General features: G+C 41.1%; 1 long non-coding RNA gene across 1 annotated transcript in view; it reads left to right on the top strand.

Moving 5' to 3' along the window:
* Positions 1–6010: 6010 nt before the first annotated feature.
* The window catches only part of LOC135362076 (uncharacterized), a 41263-nt gene continuing 22403 nt past the window's right edge, over positions 6011–24870 (top strand). Inside the window, exons 1-3 of the long non-coding RNA XR_010406401.1 lie at positions 6011–6166; positions 10194–10396; positions 10661–10724. This is a non-coding gene — a long non-coding RNA (uncharacterized LOC135362076). The remainder of the gene's footprint in view (positions 6167–10193; positions 10397–10660; positions 10725–24870) is intronic.

Consider the following 24870-nt stretch of genomic DNA (forward strand, 5'->3'; position numbering starts at 1 on the left):
TAAATCTCTCCTTATGTTGCATTTTATTCCTTTCAGTTATGTTCCTCATGTTTAACTCAGATACTTGCTAGAATAAATACATTGTGTCAAGCTTCCATTCACTGCACCATTCTTTATAATAAATATTTCAGGAAAAACAATCCTAATTTGCATTGGATAACAGACTTGAATTTATAGATGTGAATACTGATTTACTAGGCAAACCGTTATATTTGGGTTGTTTCTTTTTGAAAGCCTCGAAGTAGAAAAGTAAAAAAAAAAAAAAATTACATTGGCTGGAAATCTTGCATTGGAGTCATGAAATAGAATATTGGAAAGTAGAAACTACGGTGGTTGATTTCTTCTGCATGAACTTAAAAGTTTCAGGGGTTTTTTTTCCCTCTGTAATTCTAAGACTTATCATGGTAAAACAACAGTGCTGAAGGAGAGTTTGGTTAAACAGAGATTATCCTGCATTCTGAGATCTTTTACATTTTCAGGGAGCCTGGCCATCCTGTAGCTCTTATGGGAAATAGAGACATGAACTTTTGAGGAGATAGCTATCCTGACCCAGAGAGGAGGCCCAGGGTCCTCTTGTGAATCTAAAGACTGGCTAGATTTGTTGAAGAAGAAGTCTGGGGGCGCCTGGGTGGCTCCGTCATTTAAGCGTCTGGCTCTTGATTTCGGCTCAGGTCATGATCTCAGGTCATGAGATTGAGCCCCGAGTTGGGCTCTATGCTCAGTGGGGAGTCTGCTGGGATTCTCTCTCCCTCTCTCCCTCTTTCTCTACTCCCCACCCCCCCACTCACATGCTCTCTCTCTCTCAAATAAAAAAAAAAAAAGAAGTAAAAAGTCCGTTTTAACCACCTGCACAGCTTCAGAAGTTGTGAAATGCAAGAGCCTGTGAACACTGACTTCCCATCCTGGTTTCTAGGAAATGTTTTTGACTCATCAGAAGAAGACTTCATGATCTCAGCCTAAGTCTCTTCTACTTTCTCTTTCCCAACCACCTTCTCCCCCTAAAAAATTCCACAGGGGCCTAGAGCTAGACTACTCTGCTCTAAGTATCTTTAAACGAGCTCTGAATTACATCCTTGAAAGCTGTTCAGAGAGTGGATCTTACGTGTTATCACCACACAGCAAAAACGGTAGTTGTGTGAGGGAATGGGGTGTTAACCAACCTGATTTTGGTTTCACAATAGATAGGTGCATCAAATTATCATATGTGTTCTATGTCAATAACATCTCACTAAAGCTTAGAAAAAAAATAAATGACTTCTCTTGTAGTATTTCTCTTTCTTCCACCATATGCACCTTGGATGTTCTGTCTGGATGTGTAAAGCTTCCAAGTACATCCCCAGGTGAAAGGATTTGGGGCTTTCTGACTTTCCTTCTTCATCTGTGAGGGCAACGAACTGAAAGAGCCATGATAGGTGGTGATTATTGGCTTGTCTTACTGCATGTTGGCCCCAAAGTATTTAACAACAATTGGGATGCAGAGAAAACATTGCCTCTCTGTGGGTAAATCTATTTGCTCATTCGTTTTCCGGGACATTCAGCCTTATGTGTGTTCGCTACATAGCTAAGTGGGGCCTGGGGGGCGGGGAAGGAATGAGAGAGTTTCAAGGGTGGGCTGAGGTAAGCAAGTTTGGAGTCATTTACTTTATCAGGGTTGTGTAGTTTCTCAATTCTGTTCACATGGTGGGTGGAGGACCCATAGGAAAGAAGAATGTTTATGTTAGAAAATTAACCAGTTGGGTATTTTTTCCTCAATGTTCTACTTCTGTGTTAAGATGGTGTGCATGCTTGTATGTGTGTCTATATGTGGGTGTGTAAGAGAGACACACACACACAGACACAGAGCCGAAGAATGGAGGAGAGAGAGGGTAGGAGACACAGAGAGGAAGACAAACAGAGACAGAAGAAGGAACCCTTGTTTCATTTCAGGGAAAGAAATTGCTCTCAAATTTGTAGCAAAGACTATAGTTAATTAATCGATTCAGGTTTAAAAAGTGCAAGGAGGACAGAGTCTTAGTTCAGACACTGCACATGTGCTCACGCCCTAGGGAGAGGGGGACATGGATGTCACTTAGTGTGGCCAGTGGACAGATGGAACTAACAATCAGTGAGAGCCGTTTCTTACTTAGTGATGTGCAAAAAGACTATCATGATTGTCCACGGAACTGGCGGGGGCATCAATGCTCTGTGAATGTTCTCTTCTTCTGGTGATGGTGATTAATATTTTTCGAGCACGTGTTACATACCTGATACTAGGCACTTGATATCAGTTGACTCATTTAAACCTCATAGCATCCTTAGCAGTTTCCAGGTCCTTCCTCCCCAGTTTCTGTACTGGAATTTTCTTTGATTTAAAGATGAAGAAACAGAAGCCTGACAGTAGTCAGCTGGGGAGTTGGGGGAGGAGCTGAACCAGGACCCCAAGCAGTCAGGCTCCCAGGCTGAGCTCCTGTTACCGAGCTATCCTGCCATGAGCTCTGAGGTCTTATCTTGATTTTGCTAATTGTAGGAAGAGGGCACTTTTATTGTCCTTGGTGATCTTTTTTTGTTTTGTTTTGTTTTTTGCACTATAACATGACTTGTGTCCTAAAAGAAGTCATACTGAGAGTACTCCAGGTAACCGTGACAAGAACTTGTGGCCATTTAAAGGTACAAGCTGCTCATGTCTGTAGTAAGTAACAAGTAGAAAATTTTATTTGCTATTTTAGGTCACTTCTCTAAGTCACAAGAGAGGAGTGACACCAAACCTCTTCTCGTGGGTAGTGTTTGAGATAGAAAGACGGCGTTCAAAACCAAAGGAGAGTTTTGTGGCATTAATGTTTTTTTCTTTTTTTTTAAGATTATTTAGAGTATGCATGAGCGTGGGGGGAGGCGCAGAGGGAGAGGAACTTTCAGGCCCACTCTGCGCTCAGCCCAGAGCCGGAGGCGGGTCTTTATCTCATGACTTTGAGATCATGACATGAGCTGAAATGAGTCAGACTCTTAACCCACAGGTGCCAGGCAGGCACCCCTCAAGCTCGGCTTTTCTGAATTCACCACCACACCCAGGACCTGGAGAGGGGACGAGAAGGAACTTGGCAGCTCACTGTACCCTGGGCATCCTGAGATCTATTTTTTTTTTCCCCTCTTCTCTCTGCCCTGAATGGGAGTGCTGTTGAGAGCAGAAATCTGTAAGCCATCCCTGATGTTATCCCTGCAGCCTGGCCCACATCTTTATAGATCTGAGTGCCTTCAAGAGCATACGACACAGTTCTTCAGGATGTGCGAAGTGTGTTCGGAGAAACACCTGGCACTTGGGTCAGGTGGGGGGTCAGACGTCTGAAATGCAGGGTCCTAGGCCTTTCCCTGCCCACCAAATCAGCACAGCAGAGGATTAGGCTCTCGGAGCATTGGCTCTAAATCAAGCACCTCAGAGGATCCTTTGTACAAGACACCTTGCAAAGCATCCTTTGACAAGTTTGCTTGAACAAGGCACAAACTTCTTGGAGAACAATTATTAAATGTGTTTCTGCTCAAGGACCGTTGTGGCGGGGTCAATACCGGGGCCACGTGCATTGGATAACTCTCTGCTCTTGTCCTGAGTAGAGTGCAAGCCTATCAAATGAAATTCATACGTGTGTAAAATAAAGCGATGCACAAGACTCAAACACCAGGCAGATGCTCTCATTGCCCTTCTCCAGTTGTACCTCAAAACTCTTGGAGGTGGGATTTTTGACATAGTTTTTCCCTAGTCAAATAAATTGTCCTTTTGTTCTTTTACGAGAATTTGACTCATATACACTTATTTAAAGCCTTTCGAAATAGTCTTTATTGTAAATCTGAGGTTTCTAAGCTTTTAAAGAGATCACAGTGCTTACAAAACTTAAATATTTGTAATTCCTCGCAGACCATATGGCAACTTTTGATAGTGTGAACTAAAGCAGCACTGACTTTGTGGAAAATTTCCTCCGGGATTGATAATAGTTATCTCGCATGGGGACAGAGTGATTAAAAACGTAAATGGAAGTGTTTATTTTATTTATTTGGAAGAAAGAAACATAGCCTTCCTAAATGGCTGGTATTTTAATGAAAAGAATAGGTATTTTGAGACTTAAAAAAAAAAACTAAAAACATGTATTTTGGAGATATTCACAGAATGAGAGATTTTCATTGACACTGCAGGGTAAATGAAAATAGCCGTAACAGTGATGTTTTGGTTTCCCTTTCTTTGATTTGGTGTTTTTTTATTTTTTAATTTTTTTTAGAGAGGGTGGGGGGGAACAGAGGAAGAGAGAGAATCTTAAGCAGGCTCCATACGGGTGCGGAGCCTGACACAGGGCTCGGTATCACGACCCTGAGATCATGACCTGAGCTGAAACCAAGAGTTGGATGCTTAACTGACTGAGCCACCCAGGTGTCCCTGATTTGGTGTTTTAAGGGCCATCCCTGATCAATCATTCCTGTGACACGAGGACCAATAGTTTCAAACACAGTCACGTGTGATGGTTACACTAGAGAAAAGGTACATAGAAACCACCATTGCTCAAAGCGAGAGTTACCTAACACAGCATGGGATGTCCTTATGGTACAAATATATTCATTGTTGATCTACAATTAACATTTAACTGGCCATACTTTATATTCTCATTTCTTATTTGCTAAATCTGTCAACCCTACTCACTAGAAAAAGGAAAGAGTAGCATTTTAAGAAAACCAGGAGTTTGAAGATGCTCATGTCCCCTTATGATTACTCACATCACCTTCCCTGCTCACTGAGGTGTTCTGGGTTGCCCCCCTCCACTGTCACATGCTGCTTGTTGTCCCTGCTGTTCCTGGGAGCATGGCTTACTCAGGCTCTCCAGCTTGTCAGTGGCTGGGGATTGGCCCTTCAGAAAAAAAACAGGATTACAGCACTTATAAGCGAGTCTGTTTCTCCAGGGTCAAGTCCCCAGCTCAGGGTTCCCGCCTCTCTCCACCGTAAGAGCTTTTGCACACATAGGCTCATGGCAGACACCAGGCTGTGTATCCTTCCTCACACACACCAGCAGATGCACACACTCACATCCCTCCGTCCAGGTTCAGGGATAACGTATTTATCTACCACATTATTGATGAGATGCAGGGCTAATACACTTTTCCTATATTGTCTCACTTAATCCTACATCAGTTTTTTGAGGACAATACCATTTTCTCTCTATTTTTTGCACGAGACGGTTAAGGCTTAGTATGGGTGAGTAGTAACGTGCCCAAAGTTCATACAGATTCACAGAGAACATCTGCTTAGCCCAAGCTCCTACCTCTTCACCCTCCTCCATTCTCCCCACATGTCCTCCCCATTGTGTATCCCATGTCAGTCACAAAGGGCTCATAAGGATTTACTATGAGATGAAGGGACGTGCTGGATTTTGGGGTCGTGCTGTTCTGGTGAGCTGTCTTATCAGGGAGCAAGTTACTGAATCTCTCTGAGACTCAGTTTTCTGATCTTTAAAATCGGGAGGCCCACATTGACTGTATAGGTTTGTTGGGTTGTGAGAGGAAGAAAGATCCAAAGGAAGAAGAGAAACAAAACAAAACAAAACAAAACATAGAAGAAGGGGCAGAGGTTAATTGTCCTAGGGACTTGGGGTGAGGTGGTGTTAAACCCAAGCCTGATTTTTCTGCGTGAGTTTCCTTGGAGGCCCAGGCAATGAAGCTGGGTGCGAGGTGTACCGACAGCTCTCAGGGGGAAATGCATGGCTCTTGCGGAAGTTGTGTGTGCAAAAGCCCCTGAGGCCCTTAATTCACCATGGGAAGAGGAAGGCCAAGGCTCAGTATTCCTGAGAATTACTTGAAATACTCGTTCGTGACTAAGCAATATTTATGTTCCTCGTAGGATATACAGTTTCTTTTTTGGGCTTCCCTTGGGGAAAAACAGTCCCCATCAGTTACTTTACATTTTTTTTTCCTGAAAAACCAAACCAAACCAAACCATGTGAAGCAATACTTAAAGGCAGAGATTTCTGGACTCAAGCAAAATGTCCAATTATTACAGTTCTCTGAGCAACCTTGGGTGGATCGTGCCATCTCTCTGGGCCTTTCCCATCTGTACAGAAAATGGATTAACTAAGGAATTCCATGAACCTATGCTGAGCATCTGCCTATGCCTCGTCTGGGACAGCTGAGCCTGTCTCCTTACAGGGGGATGGAGAGGGTAAGTGTGGGGACAGGGATCATAGAACCCAGTCTACATTAATAGTGTTTATCAGACATAGAGGTCCAGGCAGTGGAAGAGAGTATGATGGGGGCTGGACATCCAGGAAACAGGGCTGGACATATCACAGGAAGCTTCCAGGAGGAGGTGACATTTAGGGGGCAATTTACATAAAGTGAAGGAACCATTCAGGAGAGTGGGCAAGACTCACATCACAGGTGGCCCTTTAGAGAGTCATCTGATCAGAATGCTAGGGAAGGAAGTCGAGGCAGGGAAGAATTTGAATTTTGATAGAAAATGTGGAAGCAACAAGAAGATGCCTCTATGAGGTCCTTGTCTTCAGCTTACAAACACCTTTGGACTTCTCCATATTCTATGTGTATTACAATGCAGCGTGTGTGTGTGTGTGTGTGTGTGTGTGTGGTACTTTTTTATGAGGTGGTCAGTCAGGTGTGGCCTTAAGAGGAGACAGAGGAGAGGCTCAGGAAGACACAACTCAGGAACAAACAAACTACAACATGAGGCTCAGTTTGTTATAGTCACAGGTCTTTGGGGCGGGAGGCAGGGCACGCCATGCAGGGCCATGTGAGGAAGACACCAGGGTGATCTGGAGGCAGGAGACAAGAGGGTCAGGGGCAGCGCTTAGGCCACCTGGGGTTTCCTCAGGAAAAGCAAAGCAGGGCAGGGACAGCAGCTTAGCATTGGCTGGTTTGAGTAATTTCCTCAGGCTTTGGGGGTTGGGAGTGGTGCCCAGTGATTAAGGCAGAGGAACATTGTCTCCTAGGGTGGGATGACCAGAGAGAAGCCCTGCGGCTCTGGACAGGTTACTTTGCATATCAGAGACCTGTTCCTGGCTGGGCCCTTTGCTATCCCTAAGAATTGGAGCCAGAAAAGCTTGGTATTTTTTTTTTTTAAGATTTTATTTATTTATTTGACAGAGAGAGAGAGCACAAGCAGGGGGAGGAGCAGAGGGAGAGGGAGAAGCAGACTCCCCGCTGAGCAGGGAGCCCAATGTGGGGCCCGATCCCAGGACTTTGAGATCAGGACGCAGATGCTTAACTGACTGAGCCACCCAGGTGCCCGAAAGGTTTGGTATTTTTTTAGAATATCAGAACAACATAATATACAGAAAATTAAAAACAAAAGTTTACAATGCAATGTATATCCACAGCCTTAACTACACGTCAGGTGCATGGAAGAGGTACCTAGGACCTAGGGTTTCCTGCATCAGGGAAGAGCCTCTTATGACTAGTGTTGGGGGGTAAACAGAGGCTGGCTACATCTGTGTCCCCTGCCAACCCTGCCAGACCCACCAGCAGAGGGCTCAGGGAGCTAGAACCTGCTGGCTCCCGTGGTCCAGGGCTCCGGGCTTTGTGACATAGACCAGCAAGGGAAAATGCACCTTGCACCACAGAACAGGGTGGGCATCAAAGGATTTTGGTGTCGTCTAGTCAGAGGAGTGGCCATTTTCAGAGGATATTAGAGAACAAATAACGCACATCAGTGGGGCCGATATGAAAGAGAAGGCAGGACATGTGTAGAGGGTGGGAGGAGAAGCACGGGGAGCCCAGTGAAGGAGCAGGGCTGACTGGGCTTGGCTGCACAAACACCAAGGGAGGAGCAGTTTGAAATGGAATCAAGGCTCGAGAGTCTGGGAAGAGTTGGAAACAGGAACGCAAAAGATACTTTCTCAGATGGACACCGTTGTCCCCCTTTCCCGTGGCTTGGCTTTCCTTGGTTCAGTTACTCCTGCCTGGGAGCAGATGACCCTCCTTCTGACATATCTCAGAAGGTCAGTAGTAGCTGGAGCTAGGTCACTGTGCCCACGTCACCCACCTCCTTCATCTCATCACGTGGGCATTTTATCCTGCCCTGTCAGTGCAGGAAGGGTGAGGACAGTGCCGTGAGATGTTCTGAGAGTGACAATACTCACAGCACTTTGATTATAGAATATTGTCAAAATTGTCCTATCTTATTATTAGTGATTGTTGTTCATCTTTTCTTGCATAATTTGTAAATTAATTAAACTTTATCACAGACAGGTGCATAGAGGAGAAAAAACATAGTATGGGTGTGGGTGCGGTACTCTCTGAAGTTTCAAGGGGCCCCTGGGTGGCTCAGTCGGTTAAGCGTCTGCCTTCGGTTCAGTTCATGATCCCAGGGTCCTGGGATGGAGCCCCGCATTGGGCTCCCTGCTCAGTGGGGAGCCTGCTTCTCTGTCTCCCTCTGCTGCTCCCTCTGCTTGTGCTCTCTCTCCTTTCTCTCTCTCTCTCTGACAAATAAATAAATAAATAGATCTTAAAAAAAAATGAAGTTTCAGGCACCCACTGGGGGTCTTGGAAAATGCCTGGAAGAGAAGGGAGACTCCTGTAGCCAGAGTCAGTCCCCCTCTGCCCACGTGGCCCACTCACCTTCCTGGTGCTTTCTGTGCGTGCGGTGACCTGGCGCGTGACCTGCGGCAGAAATGGGTACTTTTCTTGGGTTTTTGCTGTGTTTGCTGCAGCAGGCTTGACTTCACGGTGTGCTCTGGGCACAGAGGAGGTGGGGGCAGACTGCAGAAGGGCTTTCACGAGACAGGGGCTTACCCGAAGCGCACCCCAGCTTTATGCATTTGCAAAAGTCTGCATAGAATACTTGATAGTTAAGAGTTTAGGACAAGTGGTTCCCCTGTGGCATCGTACAGAATACCCCTTTTGATGTGTCCTCGCTAGCGGGATAGAAGTTAAAATGCTAACCATGGGGGAAAGAACAGCAAAAACAACCAAACTGACATTGAGACCAAGGGAATGAGTCACTTGTCATAGTTCTGGTGTTCCTGCTCTATTTTAAATTGAATTCCCCATCGTGTGATAAAAATACCAAACTATTGATATGAAGAGGGTGCAGTTAATTCAAATTAACTGCGACTGACATGATTATTCATGGGAATCCAAGTAATATGGCACAGTGATTTGTCACAGGCCTTGCTGACGAATTTATCATTTCCCTAGTCTCAATGACCTTTATGTTGGGATTTTCTTTTCAGTTGGGTTTATTTTTCTTTCATCTGTGAAAAGGGTGGTTTCAGTGCAGTTTTGAAGTTATGCCTTATATAGATACTCCTGTGATCCTGGTCTTATCAAGGGCACCTGTAGTCATTAGCATCCCCTCCCCTCATCAGCACCACACCTGGTCCCTGCAACCAGCTCTCCTGAATTGAACTACCCTGACCACCTCGTGGGTGCATTTGCCTACGTTTTCTGTACTTACATGATGTACTTCATGTACTTACATGATGCAAATATGAAATGATAGGGTCTGCCTATAGAGGAGGGTACACCTTTGCTATGGAATTATCTGGTGCCCTGCAGGATGCTGAGCAGCCTTCCTGGCCTCCACCCACTAGATGCCAGCAGCATCCTTTCCTCAATGGTGACAACCAAAAAAAATATCTCCAGACATTGCCCTGTGTCCCATAGCAGGTGGAAATCACTCCTGCTTGGAAACCGCGGATACAGAAGCTTAGTTTTACAACTGATTTTTTTTCACACAACTAGCCTTTTTGTACACTTTTCCACCTCGTGCTTTTCGTAATCAAAAGTCACTTAGATATTTCTTCCAAGTCATCTGGTATAATGCTATTGGATTATTTCTAACGATTGCTTACCATCCTGGGGGGTAGATACAGCATTGTCCCCTAGCCCGACTCCACCGGTCTTTTATCAGTGGGTATGAACCTGCTTCCCAGTTCTTGGCTCCTAAAAGTGCCGCAGTGAGCACCACTGTGCTTTTATAGATTCCCAGAAATGGAATTATGGCATATGCATTTTTAATTGTAATAGATATTGCCAGATTGCCTGATGATGGCATTTGGAGAAAACTTCAAAAATTATAAATTGTAGGAGACTGATATTATTCTCAAACCGGATGAATGAGTCCAGATGAAAGTGATTATTTAAGTGATTTTTCGTAACATGAAAAGAAATATGAGTAAATTGGAAAATTGGCCTTTTTCTTGTTTTAAAAGTTACAACTCTTTTTTTTTTAGGAGGAAGTTTAATTTTTTTTTCACTTCAATCATGGGATCTTTCAAAATGTCTTGCTTGTCAAGGTTTTTGGATGAAGACATCAATTAAAATGAACAATTGTGAAAGAAAGCTTGTATGCCTGGAGTGTGACTCTTTCTGCAACCCATGTAACCCAAGTTAAATATTTCAAGGCCAGAAATGAAAATGGCAGAGCGGGGACTAGGTAAAATTGTCTTAAGAAATAGAATAATATAATATACTAGAAGTTTCTTTAGCATTCATGGTTACCTGAAACTCTGAAACTAGCCTCATTAATCAATCAGCCCTGTCTGAACAATATATCAATATTCAATGACTGATGAAAATAGTTCTCTGTTTGATAGTTTGGATGTTTTAATATACTCCTTTCTTCCTTAGTCAACAGGGCAGGAAAGCCTTTAATAAAGCAACATTGTTTTTCATTTGTTTCACTTTTCCCCCTTTACAGAGTTATCTGGTGAAAGAAAAAAGCTAACCCTGGCTTCTGAACTCCAAGATCTCATTGTCCAGGGGTAAGGAAATTAAGATGTTTCTTTTAAAATACTTAATTCACTCTTTCTGATGGGTAGTGGTTCTGCAGACAGATACTGTCTTCTGGAAGTGGACCCTGCTGGGTCCTTCTCAACATTTGCAGTGTATGAGGAAGACAGAATAGTATCTATTTAAAATTAATCAAAGCGTTTCTCTTCTCTTTGTTAAGTTTACTTAAAAAAATAGACAACTATTGAAGGGCATCTTGGCTCTTTCCACAGTTTGGCTATTGTGGACATTGCTGCTATGAACATTGGGGTGCATATGGCCATTCTTTTCATTACATCTGTGTCTTTGGGGTAAATACCCAGGAGTGCAATTGCTGCTGGGTCATAGGGTAACTCTATTTTTAATTTTTTGAGGAATGGAACGTGGAGCACCACATCAAAAACTAATGAGGTATTGTATGGTGACTAACATAACATAATAAAATAAAATGAAAAAAAAAATAGACAACTAATGCATATATGTTGAAAACTTCCTTTTGTGTTGTGCTTCTCAGTTACAATGTATCAAGGAGTGTTGGATCTGGAGCTTGGAGTCTGCCCTGAGTCTTGGGCTTTTCCTTGAAGACTTGATCTCATAAGAAGGTCTTATTCTGTCAGTTTTGCTCCTGTGGTGTACTTGGACTTCCCTAATTCCTGTTTTCTTTTAGGTTGTTTCTCCTAATAAGTAAGGTTCGATTTTTGTCACTCTCATTTTTTTGATCTGTGCCAACTTACGATGGAATAATTGCATTGTTGTATTTTTGTGTGATCCTAAGCATGACATTTGCAAATAGTTCCAACTGAAAAAGATAAGTTATGCCACAACATTATGGAATATTTAGAGAAAAAGACATTTAAAAAACTATTCTCCAATTATTTATAAATAACAGCTGTTATTGTCTTGCTATCAATTTCATATGCTTTCTTTTCATATTACACATTCAATTTGAAATTCTGACTTTAAATAACTTATCCTTTATTAGTGTAATACATGCAAAGTTGAAAAAGCACTCAAACGATTAAATGAAATGTATGTATCTCTTCCTTTGTCCATTGGCCCATGACAACTATTTCCCTTCCAAGGAGACATCTGGTGTTTCTGGCTTTCTAATTTACTGGGCCTTTTAAATTATTTGCATTGTTTATAATCTGTTTCTATATTAAGCAGCGATTTGTTGATTCTCCTTATGCGTGTGATGTTTCTCACATGGGTGAGTATTTGGATTGATTGAAAAAGGCTACTGTTGAATATCTAAAGCAAGACCTGACTTTATAGCTTGTTACACAGCGGGAAAGAAGGGATGTAGGGCACATTCTATCAAAAGAAAGCACAGCTGATCTAATACAGGGTGGGGAAGCACTGAGTCCGGGGACTGACAGACTTTTTGGAGCAGGGGTGTTGAGAGATAGGTGACCCTTAGCTGCAGAATGTTGGCAGTTTGGGTAAGCCTGTTGCTTATGGCTGGCTTTAAGAAGTGCAGTGATGAAGTCTGATTTTCACTGATTGATTGGGATGGCTCTGAAAAAGGCTGGAGTGGTGACTTGTTTGTGCCTTGGGGCTAGGCCAAAGAACAGTCATCGTTTTTCTTTCTTTACTTTGGAGTACAGGAACTTTAAATTCTCTCTGCATGAGAATTGCATGGGGACTGAATTGCTGGGTCAAACAGTATGTGCGTCCTATATTTTGATTGACTTTCATAGAGGTTTGCCAATTTACACTCCAATTAGCAATGGATGGCAGAGTTCATTTTCCCACAACATAGCATGTCATCACGTTTTTGACCTTTGCTAACCTGATGGGTGAAATTCGATATTTTCTTGAAGTCTTGACTTGTCTGTTTCTTAGTATAAGGGAAGTTGAGAAACTTTACACATGATTAAAAGTCATTCTATTTTATTTTCTATAAATTTTCACCAGCCTCTACCTATTTTCAATGAAGTTTTTTATACTGATTTTTAAAAAACTCTTTATATATTAACTAGTTCTTTACATTAAGAGTTGTAAATATTTTCCCTATGTGTTCTTTGTATTTTGATTTTGTTCATGATGTTTATTTGGAGGAAAGGGCGTGTAAAAACATGCCTTTACATAGCTGTATTGACCAATGTTTTTTATTGTATTTTAGGTTTCATATCATAGTTGGAAAGACTTTCCATTTTGAGACTGTAGTATTTTTCTGTGCTTTCTCCTAATGCTTTTATGATTTAATTTTCCTTCATTCTTCTGTACTTTATATTGGTGTAAGTATGAGGGAGTAATTTACTTTTTCAGGGAGCTACTTAGTTGCCCCAACCCTATTTGTTGGATAATACATTATTTCCCCACTAATTTGAATGATCATCTTTGCTCAAACTAAATTTTCATCAATATGTTGATGTATTTCTGACTTTCATCCTTTGCTCCATGTGTTGTCTTTTCCATTTAACATGATGCCACCTGAATTTTTCTGTTATTTGGGCTTTTTGCTTATCATGGTAATATTTAAATTAAGTGAACATTCTATAATTACTCAATGACTCTCCTTCTTGCTGCCCTCCATTTAACATTGTGGGAATTTAGGTTACAAATCAACAAATTGATCTCCAAAACTTTACCTCTGTTTATTCCATAAACAACCACTTCTGAGGGCTCTTCTCTGTCTGCCCTTGACCAGTCGCCATTTTATATCTGCTAATGGATGTTTCAAGCACCCAGCATCTTATCTTCCACATCACAGGAGAACATTTTCCCATGACCATGTTCCCAAACAACATTTAGATCTTTTGAGTGAGCTGGTAAGGAAAGGCTGACAAAAATTTGTCAATGCCTAGGTATCTGTCATGAAATGGAAAAGAAAAATCTGTTGGGTCTTTACCTTTTTCCACTGAACTAGGGCATCTAAAACTTTTTTTTTTTTAAAGATTTTATTTATTTATTTGAGAGAGAGAATGAGAGACAGAGAGCATGAGAGGGGGGAGGGTCAGAGGGAGAAGCAGACTCCCCGCCGAGCAGGGAGCCCGATGCGGGACTCGATCCCGGAACTCCAGGATCATGACCTGAGCTGAAGGCAGTCGCTTAACCAACTGAGCCACCCAGGTGCCCCCTAGGGCATCTAAAACTTAAAGGGAAATATGATACTCTGTTCCAAGTGCTGCTTGAAAAGAGCTGACTATATGACTTCATTTTCTTAAGAACGTGCTTGCACTGAAATCTGTTATTTTTTGTGGATGACTCAGAAACACTGAGCCATCATGGCGCCAGATTTATAAGTGTGTGTATAGGTGTGTGTAGGAGTGTGTGTGTGTGCGCACATGCCCTAGAGAATAACACTAACATCTATATGCTTTCCCCAGGGCTGTTCTAACATATATTCATCATACAAGAGATTCTATTGATTTATATTGAGAAAGAGAAGAGTGTTATTAGCTGTATCTTTCCAGGGACATGAAAATAAGTTCCAAGGCAGAAACAAATTCCTTTTTTTCTGGACCTCAGTTTGTTTCACTGCTTAGGAACGGACACATCTGCCTATTCCTCTATAGGCATTAAGTAGTTTTCAAGTTTATTTTAAAATACAATGTTTAACACTCTTATTGGTTAACACTCTTATTATTTGTTACTTAAGCAAAATTAGGATTCCTCTTATGATGCCCAAAGTCTCCACTGGCTATAACTCATTATTCTTATACCAGGATGGATAGGAGCTATTGACCACAGATAGTCGAAGTTACTCACCCAACGTCATATGGCAAGTCATTTGGTGAAAAAATAAGAGATAGGTAAGATAAATGTCATTATCCTAATAAAAAGTCTTATGCTGTGTGAGGTAATTTTTATGAATCATAGCATAGACTCAGTAGACTCCAGCAAGCACAGCTGCATATGGTAGTTTAAATTACTTCTCACTGGGGTGCCTGGGTGGCTCAGTCAGTTAAGCGACTGACTTCGGCTTGGGTCATGATCTCAGGGTCCTGGGATCGAGCCCTGCATTGGGCTCCCTGCTTGGTGGGAGGCCTGCTTCTCCCTCTCCCATTCCCCCTGCTTGTGTTCTCTCTCTCGCTGTCTCTCTCTGTCAAATAAATGAATAAAATCTTAAAAAAATGAATTACTTCTCATTATAGAATTTAAAAAAAAGAGGAGAATAAAGAATAGAGAATGACTGGTCAGATGATTGGTTACAGACTGAAGAATGACTGGTGTCCCACTTTGTTTCTGCCTTAGGTGAGTATTATCATTCTTGCTAAACTCAGAAAAAAAATCATCGCCTTCCTTAGACACTATATTCTCCTTCTGAAGAGCTGATAGATGGGGGACAGCAACTGAGCAGTGTGGGGATCCAGAAGATACTCAGACTCTGTATGGGAAATTCCTTCTCCACAGCCAATCTTTCTATAATACCAGACTGTCATTTTTATGATGGTCAACGATATCTCAAACTAGAAAATCTCCTTAAATCTCATGAGAGATGATGTTGGCCAAACTCCTCTCAGTGAAATAAAATGTAGTAGTGCTTGAGTAAGGGAAACCTTTCTAGTTTCCTTATGCGGACAGAGAGGAGTGCACAAAGTAGATCCTAAGTAGAGCTACCTTAAAATCCCCATTTTGATCCATCACAGAGAAGACTCCAGTTGGCCTGGTCCTAAATTTAAGATGCCATTTCTGAGGCTGGGATATGAAGTAGAGGGTGTCCAGAGCTGCTATCCAGAACTAGCTTAAGGAGGTCTAGGTGAGAGCTTGTCCTCTTTAGGGACTCTCTGGAATCAACACTAACTTCCCCATAAGAAGTCAAAAATAGAGGTGAAATAGGTGAGAGCTTGTCCTCTTTAGGGACTCTCTGGAATCAACACTAACTTCCCCATAAGAAGTCAAAAATAGAGGTGAAATTCAGGAGCCAGGCTGAACTAGTTCTCCATGGCAATGCTTCTCAAAGTTTTCTAAAAATTCCGAGCCTCATCTCCAGGGTGTGAGTTGGTAGTTTGGGGGTGCATTTTGGTAATCTCTATTTTAACAAGTGTCCAAGATGATTGCATTGAAGTCTGGTGTTAGGTTCCACACCGCTCTTTGGGACTGAATCTGATCACACCACTATAATAGGATAATATGACCCAATTAATAATGACAATTGACTCATTTTCAGGTGATCGTTTAAATTTGGTCAAGGTCACACATTACGGATTTATACGTCAATTCACTGCTATACGTATATAAATACACACAAGCAAATACCATGCATAATGCTGTGGGGGGGATTTATTTGATATAATTTTTTAGGAGAAAATCAAGTTCTTGAAATTTGGTGAGAGTCCATTAACAATTCTTAGTTTTCTTAGAGAAATTGGAGGGGGCTACTGAATGGTCTCCCTTAAGACCAAAAAGGGTAAAAGTACAGAATGAAGGCCAAATAATGATTTCATTATACAAATGAAATGGGAAAATGCAGTGACATTCTATCCATCCCCGAGGACTGACTCCACTTAGAGGTGAGAAGAGCAGCCTGGAGTGATCTCACACTTATGGGCTCTATAAACATCACTCTGGAGCAGTAGAGGCAGGGTTATGACTAGGGATGAAAGAATCATCCCATAAAATTTTGAGCTTTAACTACACTTCTGTTGGGTACATAAGAAATAAAATAGATAATCAATCCAGATGGCCCATCCCCTGGTGAATAATAGAAAGGGGTAACTCAATAGGTAAAAAATCAGCATTGAAAACCAAATAGAAGTGTCAATAATTGGTTCAGTTTCAGGGACAGACTGTTAGTACATTAGGTGATGTCACAGAATATCTGTGATAAAGATGTCAGAAGAAACTGGCTTAGGAAAGTTTCAAACTCAATAAAGGATAATCCCGTGTGTTTTCCTGGTCCAGTGTGGTGTTCAGGGATTTCCCACTTAGAACAGGCTTCCTGACATCCAGATTAGGAAACTGGGTCTGGTGGCGGTGAAAGGATGTTTACCGCTGGAGCCTTTCAGACAGCATCTCATTCCCATCCACTCACCCAGTCATGTTTATGGAGGACTGTCCCATGGAAGGTGCAGTGTCAGGGGCGTCCAGACAAGTGAAGGGTGTCTGAGCGTCAGTTGGGGTGTGGCAGCCTTTTGACCCCTTCCTGTGTCTCAATTGTTCTTGCTCTTCAGCAAGTCTGGGATGAGTGCAGTGGAAAGACTTTGAAATTAACATGAAATTTTCACCATTAAAATTAAGTCACAGCAGTAGCTTAGACAGATAACTGGGGAAGCAAACATCTTTTTGCTTTAAAGCAGGGAGCTCTGGATTAGGTTGCTTCATTTCACAGGATAGCCACACACAACTCATGTAATAGAATTCGGCCAGCAAACCATTGCTGAATGCACAATAGATTGCTAATTACTCGTGGAGACATACTTTTGGAACAAGAACGGTACATTTTAATTGCCTTTTAGTGAGATGCTTTGCCTTTTTTATCTCTCCCACCTAGATCCCATCAGCACTTACCCCAGCGCTGGTCTGAGTTTTAGTAGATTCATAATAGAAACATTTATGTATTAATAATAATAAAGATAAATTACGTTTGCAAGTGCTTTCCTCTGAACTTCTTTCTTCTCCCTAACAACTCTGGGGGATATGCAGAGCGAGTATTGTTATCCTTGCTTTATTGATGAGGAAACCAGAGCACGGTGAAATCAGGACATTTTCCAAACTTTCCAAGCTTTCCAAATCAAGACTCAAGCTCTGGTTTTGTTTATTTGACATCCTGTTGTGCATTTAATAAGCAAAGCTTGTTGTAACAAAATGCTCAGTGCTAAGGCAAGCAGACATGGCTACTCACCTGGTCACTTCTGTCCCTGCTAGCCCTGTGCTCTTAAGCCCCAGCCACTCAGTTTATTCATCTTTAAAAGGACAAAAGTAATAGCTCTTCTATTATTAAATTTTGATGAAGGTCTATTGAGATGAGGCATGAGGAATTGCTTTGAGATTTGGGAGAGTTCGCTTTTTGCCTAGAGTCCTTGAATGGACCTCCATGGGTCTACAAGACCTTTAAACTTTATGCAAAATTCATACTGCAGTTTTCTGGGGGAGAGTTCTGAACTTTTATAAGATTTTCAGAGATCTCTGTGATTAAAGAAGAATGAGAATTATTGCCACAAAATATCATGCAAGGGACTAGTGCTATGAAAACATGTCTTTTTTGATTGTATAGTGTATTCTTTCTAGAAAATGTGAGAAATACAGAAAAGCAGGAAGAAAAAAATAATAATCATCTGAAAATATACTATTTAAAGGAAGCCCATCTGTATCCATGATACAATTTTGTCTGATACTACCTTTCAGCTTTTTTTTCCCAATAAATCAAAAATTTTAAAAAAAGTTCTTGGGGCAGCACAAATATTTATATATACAATGTGCATATACATTTGCAGTTCGGGATCATTCTAACTATGTGAACACGACCTAGTGGTGTAATATTTTCCTACATGTTTAATGCCTGCCTTGAAATCTCTATATGCTTTCCCATAATTTCTATACTTAATACTCCTGTACTTTCAGATGATTTGCATTTCTGTCATTTTTTATCATACTATAATGTACATGCTTTTACATATAACTATAACATATATTCATGAAATAAATATATATATATACAGACACACACACACACACACATATATATATATATGAGATTTATTTATTTGTTTTAAAGAGAGTGTGAGCAGGGGAGGGACAGAGGAAAAGGGAGAGGATCCTCAAGCAGACTCCTCACTGAGCACAGAGCCTGCCATGGAGCTCAGTCCCAGGACTCTGAGACCATGACCTGAGCTGAAACCAAGAGTTGGATGCTCAACTGACTGAACCACCCAGACACCCCTGAAATTGATATATTTTTTAAAAAACAACATGCATGTCCCTTATTTTTTAAAACAGAAAATCAGTAAGTATTTAATTCTTTGAGATGTACTTGAGCTTTTCACTGCCATGTTTCCAAAGACCTTACTAGAATTAAAAATATTTATTATTCCTATTAATTATTTGGGGGAGAATTTTCCTTTTTATGCTTTTATCCCAGAATATGGTTTATGTCTTCCTTGATTCAGGTCTTCTTATCTATCCTTGATGGATAAGTTTTGTTCTTTTCTTTGCTATTTCTAATCACTTGTCTCTTTCTTTGTAATACATTGTCATTTTGTCTTTGCAAAAATGTTTGCATTGCTGGAACTTTCAGAACAGTGTTTGAAAACAGTGGCTACAGGAGGTATTAAGTCTTTTTCAACATCAATATGAATATCCCGAGCATCTCAGCATTGAAGCTGGGGGGCTGAAAGTGGGCGATAGGGATTTTCATCATCTTCAAGAACATTGATGATTATAAGACCTCGAGAAAGTCAGTATTAGATATTTACTACTGTCAAATACATTTCAGCCTCTAACATGCTCATAGCCCTGTGATCCTTTTCTTCTGAACAGTGCAGCGAGTTGGTTTGGGATTTCTGTGGCACGTTATTCTTCCATTCTTGGGACAAATTCTTTCTGGTTACAGGGCAATGTTTGTAGAATACATTTCCAGATGATATTGCCAATATTTTATTTAGAATTTTTCATCTAGAATCATAAGGCAGATGGATCTGTACTTTTGTTTTTCTGGGAGGATTGGCATAGAAAAATGGAAAGTCTTCCATCTTTCTTGGCAAGAAACTTCAGACAATAACAAAATCTTCTACACAATGTTGTCCACCTGAAACTAATATAGTGTTAGATGTTAATTATACCTCAATTAAAAATGAAACTAAAAAATTCTCTCCTAGTTATGTCTTCATTCAACTTTTCTATATCTCTTATATTTTCTTTGAAAATCTGACAATTTAGGGGTGCCTGGGTGGCTTAGTCGGTTGAGTCCAACTCTTTGATCTCAGCTCAGCTCATGATATCAGAGTTGTGAGATCGAGTCCTATGTCAGGCTCCATGCTCAACAAGGAGTCTGCTGGAAATTCTCCCTCTCCCTCCCCCTCAGCCCTTCCCCTCTGCTTGCTCTCTCTCTCTCTCTCTCAGTAAAATAAAATAAAATAAAATAAATCACATAATTTATGTTGTTTTCTAATTTGTCAGAATAGGATTTTATACAATTTTTACTTATATCTTTGGTTATGTTTCGTTTTATTCTATTTTCTCTTTTTATTAGATTAGATCTGCTAACTGCTTGATCAGTAATTTCTTTTTTTAAAATTTTATTTTATTATGTTATGTTAGTCACCATACAATACATCATTAGTTTTTTTTTAATATATCATTAGTTTTTTTTTTTTTTTTTTTTTTTTTTTTTTTTAAAGATTTTATTTATTTATTTGAGAGAGAGAGAATGAGAGAGAGAGAGCACATGAGAGGGGGGAGGGTCAGAGGCAGAAGCAGGCTCCCTGCCGAGCAGGGAGCCCGATGCGGGACTCGATCCAGGGACTCCAGGATCATGACCTGAGCCGAAGGCAGTCACTTAACCAACTGAGCCACCCAGGCGCCCTATCATTAGTTTTTGATGTAGTGATCCACGATTCATTCTTCCTGTGCAGAACCAGATCTTCGATGTGTTTGTTCTATTACTTATCTGTTTTCAAATCCATTAATTTTTGCGTTTACTTTTTCTCTCCTTCTGTTTTACTCAAGTGTGTGTGTGTTCTCATTTTTCCGTTCTTTAGTTTGACACTGAGTTTAGGAAGTGTCATTCTTTTTCACCTCCGAACAAAAGGCTTACAGGTTATAGATCGGCTTGAATGTGTCCTTGTCAGCATTCCAGAGGTTTCGACAGAGTAGGTTTTCACTCCTGCTATTTTCTAAATAATCCCTAATGCTGGGCTTGACTTCCCCCTGCAGTCACTTTTCAGAGAATCATCGGTGGTGTGAGAATTTTGGCCTATTTTTTGTTGCCACTTTTTGAGTTTATAAGCATAAATAGCGTGTCATGTGTACTTACCAGTTGCAACTATTCTTTGTAAACTTGATAGAAATGTATCTTCCTGTTCTCCTCTAGAGGCAACATTTGCTGCACACCCAATACATCATCTTATTGTCACATGGACACTCTCTCCTCCTGCCCCCCCGCCCCCGCCCCAACCAAGGCATATATATTCACACACCAAGTACAAGGTCAGTAAGTCTCTTACTCCCCCGGTGCTTCTGCTAACTTCTCTGTGTGCCTCTGACAGTCCATGGTTACTATGGTTTGAAGACTATTATGTGGTGTAGAAAGATTTATGGCTTTTATATTTTCTGTCTGGATTGTATTTTTAAAAAAAAATTTTTTTTTAAGATTTTATTTATTTATTTGAGAGAGAGAATGAGATAGAGAGAGAGAGCATGAGAGGGGGGAGGATCAGAGGGAGAAGCAGACTCCCTGCCAAGCAGGGAGCCCGATGCGGGACTCGATCCCGGGACTCCAGGATCATGACCTGAGCCGAAGGCAGTCGCTTAACCAACTGAGCCACCCAGGCGCCCCTGTCTGGATTGTATTTACTATCAAAATGTTGTATGTATGTTTTCATTCCAGCAAATGGCTTTTTCTTTTAATTTTCCATTGCCTCAGAACTATATGCCAGCCCCGTTTTCTTTCATTATATTAATTTTATTTCTTCTTGCCTTTAGCTGCTATGTTTTTGCCTAATCATTTAATAATCCTTACTTGCCAATTTCTTTTAAGTGTCATAGCTTTTCAATAATATGTGGTGTAATTTCATTATTTCACTATTTGAGGAAGGGTGTCTCTCACTGTGGTAGTTTTGGTGAGAAGGGTATATTATTACTGATATAACTGTGCTTATTCCCTTGTCTGGTTTCACCCTTATGTAAAGATTCCTTCTGTCTTTTCCCCTAGCAAGTTAAAAAAAAAAGGACTATGTTTTCTTTGCTTTTTTCACTAGTGATTTTGTTTTAAATTCTACTAATAGTTTACCTTAAGTTGTTAAAATGCTCATATCAATATTTATGAAATTGTCAACATAAAAAATCAAGGACTGTTTACTGATGAGCGTCTGTGTAAAATGAGGATATAAATAATCTTTTGTTCCCACGTTATATTCAAAGCCACTTCCCAGTTTCTGTTGGTGTCATCTGTGAGTTTAGAGTGGTATTCTTATTTTTAATGAGTTGTATTACATTATGTTACAGTGTTTTTCTCTCAGTAAGTTGAAGTATACCCTTAACAAATATGTTTGGAGATGGTTGTGTGCTTTCTGGAAACATCTCTCAGTTGCCTCACAGATAAAGGACAGCTTTTGGAGCCAGAGGATTCTTGGCTAACACCTCTTCCCTTCAAAACTTGATGGACTTGGTTTCTAAACTTTGACGATACAGGGGAGAGACTTGGAGCACTTTTGTTTATACATTGGACAATTTTATAAAAAGGTTTATTTATTTATTTTCCAGAGAAGGGGAGGGGCAGAGGGAGAGAGAGAGTCCTCAAGCAGACTTCCCGCTGAGCACAGAGCCCGACTTGGGGCTTTATCTCACGACCCCGAGATGATGACTTGAGCCAAAATCAAGAATTAGATGCTTAACCCGCTGTGAATTGTGCAAGACTGTTGAATCTCAGATCTGTACCTCTGAAACAAATAATGCAATATATGTTACGAAAAGAAAAAAAGAAGAAGAAGAAGAAGGTAGCAGGAGGGGAAGAATGAAGCGGGGGAAATCGGAGGGGTAGACGAACCATGAGAGACGATGGACTGTGAAAAACAAACAGGGTTCTGGAGGGGAGGGGGGTGGGAGGATGGGTTAGCCTGGTGGTGGGTATTGAGGAGGGCACATTCTGCATGGAGCACTGGGTGTTGTGCACAAACAATGAATCATGGAACACTACATCAAAAACTAATGATGTAATGTATGGGGATTAACATAAAAAAAAAAAAGAATTAGATGCTTAACCTACTGAGCCACCCAGGTGCCCCTCAGAATCTTTTTTTAATACTCTGAATGCTGATCAAATTCTTTTTCTATCCTGGAAATTAACAACAGCAAAAAAGTATCTGTCTTTTCCATTGATTTTGCCTGGAACCTACATTTTTTGGCCAGCCAGCTTGGGTCACACAGCAGGTCAGTCCACTCTGTAGAACTAAGGGAGACTCATCACTTTTTGTAGCAGTAATTACAAGGTCCTTCATGCAGGTGGAATGTGATGGAGAGACCACCTCACTGAGAGTAAGATACTGCATTCCAATTCTGGCTTAGTCACTAAATGCCATGTGAATCCCTGGGTCCCAGGTGCTTACCTGTGAAATGGGGGTATCAGAGAAGTTTCTCTTCCAATCCCCAGAATTAGTGAAGGCATTCAGCATAAAGAGGTAAATTCATTTGCTGTATGTATTAGCATTAAAATCAATTTTTTTAAAATGAAGCTGTTTCTGTTTTTAGTTAAAGGAAAAAAAAGCTTTATGGCAGAAAAATACTGGGTAGAACTAAGCAGGTGCTTTACATATTGTGGTGGGCAGAATAATGGCTCCCCAAAGATGTCCACATCCTAATCCCCAGAACCTTGTGTGTGTATCACCTTATGTGACAAAGGGGAATAAATGTTGCAGTTAGAATTAATCAGCTGACCTTGACAGGGAGATTATACTGAATTATCCTAGTGGGTCCAAAGTGATCAGAAGCATCCTTAAAAGTGGGAGAAAGAGACAGAAGAGGAGGCTAGAGTGATGCACTGGAGATGCACTAGACCCACCATTACTGGCTTTGAAGATGGAGGAAGGGGTCACACGCCAGGGAAGCTTCTGGAAGATGGAAAAGTCATGGAGACGCATTCAGAAAAGAACACGGCCTTTCCAGACCCTTGGTTTTTGCCTAAAGACACCTATTGCAGACTTCTGCCCTTCAGAATTATAAGATATAAATTTATGTTGTCTTAAGCCACTAAATGTGTGGCAATTTTGTAAGCAGCCATCGGAAACAAATACACATGCATTACTTTTATGGTCCTCGAAACCCTTTGCTATAGGTGGTGTTGCCTCATTTTACAGATGTAAAAATGGAGGATCAGAAGGTTTTTAAAGGTTTCCCAACAAGGCAGGATTCATTCAAGGTTTAACCACAGAATTAACCAATTCTAAAACCCACTGCAGTGTTTCTACATTATATTCTACGAAATCCTGTGGGGGGAATAAAGATTTGGCAAGAACATCCCTTCATAGCTTCCTCATAAAGGTACATCTTCCTGCACACTTAATCCAGAGTTTAATGCCCTGGTTGTCCTTAGGCATGAGATTAGTTCATTGGTATTAGATATTGGCATGAGACTTATTCATTGCTGTTAGATATCGGAAGGAAGTAGTAAATTGGGGATGTCTTCACTCTGTTCTGCTTCTCAGGCTCAGGAGACCCTCATCTCAGGCCAGAGTGATTGTAAACATGGCCTACTGGCCTCTGATGTAGGTCTTTCACATGGCAGCCAGAGTGATCTCTCTGGAATACGGATCTGATTATTCCTCACCCTTGCCTCCACACCTTAACCTGCTTCCCTGCTCATGTCGTCCCAAGGTCTGGTGCCACTGTGCCTCTCAAGTACAGAACTTCTTGCCCAGCACAGGAATCCCATTTTCCTCTATCCATCCCCCATTAAGTTAGAAGGACTTTCAGGTCGCTGAGGGGTTCCTGGAGTTCAGCATCCTTCTAGGCATGCAGTAGTTGCTTGATAAAGACCCACTTAATAAGGGGTGCCTGGGTGGCTCAGTTGGTTGAGCGCCCAACTTTTGGTTTTGATCGGTCCATGGACCATGATCTCATGGGTCATGGGATTGAGCCCCCTGTTGGGCTCCACGCCCAGGGCAGAGTCTGCTGGATGTTCTCTCCCTCTGCAACACCCCCCGTGTGTTCTTTCTCTCTCTCAAATAAATAAATAAATCTTAAAAAAAAGTGACCCACTTAATAAGTGGGACATTCACTCTAAGGATCTCTCAGATCCTATTTAAATAAATTCAAATGTTTGGGATTTCAACTTCTGATTAAGTTTAACTTCATTTTGCCATCATGTGTCATTTCCCAGAAACAATTTTTTCGTGTATCAAAGGAAGAGTGCCTGGAAGTTTATCATGAAAGTCAGATGATGTTGATAAGATTACCTCTAACATTGTACTCAAGAATGAGACAAAACTGATGCCCTTTCATTCATGTAAACTACAAAGAAAGAAGCACAATGAGTCTTGC

The sequence above is a fragment of the Mirounga angustirostris genome, unplaced genomic scaffold, assembly GCF_029215605.1.
Source record: "Mirounga angustirostris isolate CCGP_5_RB_7025 unplaced genomic scaffold, mMirAng1.0.hap1 SCAF_1, whole genome shotgun sequence".
In the NCBI taxonomy this organism is placed as follows: Eukaryota; Metazoa; Chordata; class Mammalia; order Carnivora; family Phocidae; genus Mirounga; species Mirounga angustirostris.